This window comes from Solanum pennellii, chromosome 5 (genome assembly GCF_001406875.1).
Source record: "Solanum pennellii chromosome 5, SPENNV200".
NCBI lineage: Eukaryota > Viridiplantae > Streptophyta > Magnoliopsida > Solanales > Solanaceae > Solanum > Solanum pennellii.
The window spans coordinates 38,939,244-38,942,812 of record NC_028641.1 but is presented as its reverse complement, the minus strand read 5'-3'; the positions used below and the strand labels follow the sequence as shown (position 1 = coordinate 38,942,812).

Sequence of the window (3,569 nt, the reverse complement as noted above, 5' to 3'; positions counted from 1 at the left end):
GGGGGGGTCTGTGTGTGTGTGTGTTAAAATTGCACACTTCAATTCTAGACATGTCTATATTGACTGGACTACATTACAATATGGTTTGGACTAAGCAACGTATGACCATAGCTGGGCAGGTGATGAGGATTCAAGCTTGGACTCATTCATTTAAACCGCCTGATGAAACACCTTTAGTACCCATTTGGATTTCACTTCCAGAATTACCTTGACATTGCTAAAACAAAGAATTCATTACGGGTTTACTTTCTCCTATTGGTAGAGTTCTTTATTATGTTTTTCTTCCATTAACAAAACGAGGGGAAGTCAAGCTAGAGTTAAGGTTCAAATAGATCTCACGCAAAATAGGCCTTCGCACATTTGGATGGGTTATATTGGGGAGGATATCACTGATGTTAGACGGCAAAAAATTGAATATGATAATATTCCGGACTATTGTTTTTATTGTAAACATCAAGGACATAAGGAGATAGACTGTACCATTAAACAAAGGGATGAAGATAATAAAAGAAGTAAAGAATTGGAGAAAATTAAAACAAAAAAAATACAGTGTTGTCAAATATTTGCAGGTACATGAACAAAAGGAAGCAGACAGAAGGGATGAGGCTATTAATAAATATAACAATCAGAGAAATCAACCACAAGATAATATACAGCAGGAAGATCAATGGCAGATTCAAAGGAGGAGAATCAATAATCAACCACAACAACATTATCAGGCAGACAGACCAACTCATCAGCATACTGCATTAACATGTATAGCTTCAATTCTAACCAAAAATACCTATATTGATTTGGATGTGCAGGAAGTGTCATCTACTGTAGAGGAACTGGGAAGGCGTACTGGCAATCTACAAGATCACATATCTCAGCATACATCAAGAGTTCCAATGCAACAGCAGGGAAGGCAGGTAGGTAATGAAGGCAGACATATTAACAGGGAAGACATCACACGAAAACAAAGGGTTGAAGTTCAGATAAATAGACAGGAACTAGAACCTGCTAGAGATACAGAATTTAACAACCTTCTATTGTTCAGCCAGGTATTGAATCAATGCCCCCACTCCCTACACCCTTTGATAAATGTAATATTGGTACTGTTGGTGTAGCTGTTGGAAGTGAGGTTGGAAAATGTCAGGAGATATCTAGTTCTAAACAGGTTGGGGTTTCTAAAGTCAAAGGTAAATTGATTCAGAATGAATATGACATTGGTCCACCATCTAACAGTGAAGAAAGGGAACCACCGGATAAACCTAGTTATAATAAATCTCAAGCTAGGTTGAGTAAAAAGAAAGAGAAGCCATTAAAAAAAGACAACAAAAAGAACTAGGCCAAAAATCAACTACTAGTCACTTTGATGAATGGAGTATGATGAGGATACTCAATCGTTAGAGGAGTGTGAGGAGACAGAAGGTGTATGGCTCAGCAACACTAAAAGGATCCTTTGTTTCATAGTAATAACCTGATGAGATTAGGGATGTTACTGGAAAGCAGGGTCTGTCTCCAAGGGAAGAAAGGAATCAAGGAAATCTAAAGATGTTAATACTCGCAGACCTAACAGTAGAGCTAGGAGTAGAGGTATATGATGATTAAATCTATTTGTTGGAATGTTAGGAGTATAAACACTCACGGTACTCTTGAAAGGTTGCAAACTCTTAATAAAATTCATAATCAGTCAGTAATTGTTATCTTAGAACTGTTTGCAGATCAGTCACAGATTACTGCCTACAGAATTCCACTACATATGGATAAAGGCCATAGCAATCCTAATAATAAAATTTGGCTCTTTTGGACATGTGATGTTGACTGTAATGTGTTGGAGGTTAATGAGTAGCATATTACTTGTGAGATAAAACATGTAGAGTGTACTGAAAAATATCTCATAACTTTGGTATGCTAAATTTAAGGATCAATTGAGGAGACCATTATGGGATACCATGTTACAGTATTCCGAAACTGATCTTCTTTGGTGTATCATGGGCGATTTTGATGTCATATAATCTATGCAAGAAAAATTAGGTGGTAGGGCATACAATATGAATAAAAGTTTTGAGTTTATTAGTGTCATTGAAGCTTGTGGTTTGACTGATATTAGATATAGTGGGCAACCCTATAGTTGGTGTAATCACAGGGACGAAGGTGCTAGATATTGGAAACGATTAGATAGAGCTTTGGTGAATGATCAATGGTTAGAAAGGATGCCTCAGTCTAATATTACTCATCTTCCATCAGTAGGATCTGATCACTGTCCCTTACTGATGGAAATGAGTGTTAGACGGGAGAAGGTTACAAAGTATTTCAAGTTCCTTAACTGTTGAAATGAAAATGCTTCCTTTTTAGCTACTGTTGGAAAGTGTTGGAAAAGGAAGGTGTCAAGTAATCCTATGTGAGTTTTGCATACAAAGATGAAGAGATTATCTACTACTTTAAGTATTTGGTCGAGGAAGGAATATGGGGATATTTTTGTAAAAGCTAAGGATTATAAACATTTGGTTAAAGAGGCTAAAGAGATGTTGATTAATGATAATACTGATGATAATAGGGAGAAATGCATTGGATTAATGCCCAATATATAAGGTATTTAAAACTTGAATATTCAGTATTACAACAAAAAACTCAGCTTCACTACTTAAAAGAGGGTGATGCAAATTCCCAATATTTTCATGTTGTTATTAGAGGTAAAAGGAGGAGAATGTTTATGCATAAAATGCTTACGGATAATGGAGATTGGATACAGGGTGATGATGATATTGCCAAAGAAGCTTGTCAATACTTTCAAGATATTTTCACTGGCAAGAATGATAGAATTAGTGAAGATATATTGCATTGCATTCCTAATATGGTTACTCCAGAACAAAATTCTGTTTTGGAAAGTATTCCTAATATGGAAGAATACACAAAGTGGTATTAGCAATGAATCCAAATTCAGCTCCTGGTCCGGATGGTATTGGTGGTAAATTTTATCAGATTTGTTTTGACATTATTAAGGAGGATTTATTTGCTGCTGTTCAATCCTTCTTTAATGGTCAAGATATGCCTAAACATATGACTCATGCATGTTTAATACTTCTTCCCAAAGTGGAGCATCCTAATAAACTTAAGGAGTTCAGACCCATTAGTCTTAGTAACTTTTCCAACAAAATCATTTCCACAATCATGAGCACTAGATTAGACCCAATTCTTCCTTGTCTTATTTCAGAAAACCAGTGGATTTGTAAGGGGAAGGAATATATCTGAGAATATTATGTTGGCTCAAGAGATCATTCATGGTATAAAGCATCCAAATGAAGGTGATAATGTGGTCATTAAACTCGATATGGTCAAAGCGTATGATAGAGTCTCTTGGTCTTATACGTGTTTAGTGTTAACGAGGATGGGCTTTGGGAAATATTCATTGATAGGTATGGAGAATAATGAGTAATAATTGGTATTCTATAGTCATCAATGGTAAAAGACATGATTTTTTTCATTCCACTAGAGGTCTTAAGCAAGGTAAACCCTTGTCTCCAGCCCTATTTATGTTAGGTGTTGAGGTCTTATCTCGACAACTTAATCTTCTACATCATTAT

At 35.8% G+C, this 3,569-nt stretch overlaps 1 long non-coding RNA gene across 1 annotated transcript in view; it reads right to left on the bottom strand.

The window, feature by feature from the left end:
* The window catches only part of LOC114077318, an 8,200-nt gene extending 7,282 nt beyond the window's left edge, over positions 1–918 (bottom strand). The window contains exon 1 of the long non-coding RNA XR_003578503.1: positions 785–918. This is a non-coding gene — a long non-coding RNA (uncharacterized LOC114077318). The remainder of the gene's footprint in view (positions 1–784) is intronic.
* Between the last annotated feature and the right edge of the window lie 2,651 nt (positions 919–3,569).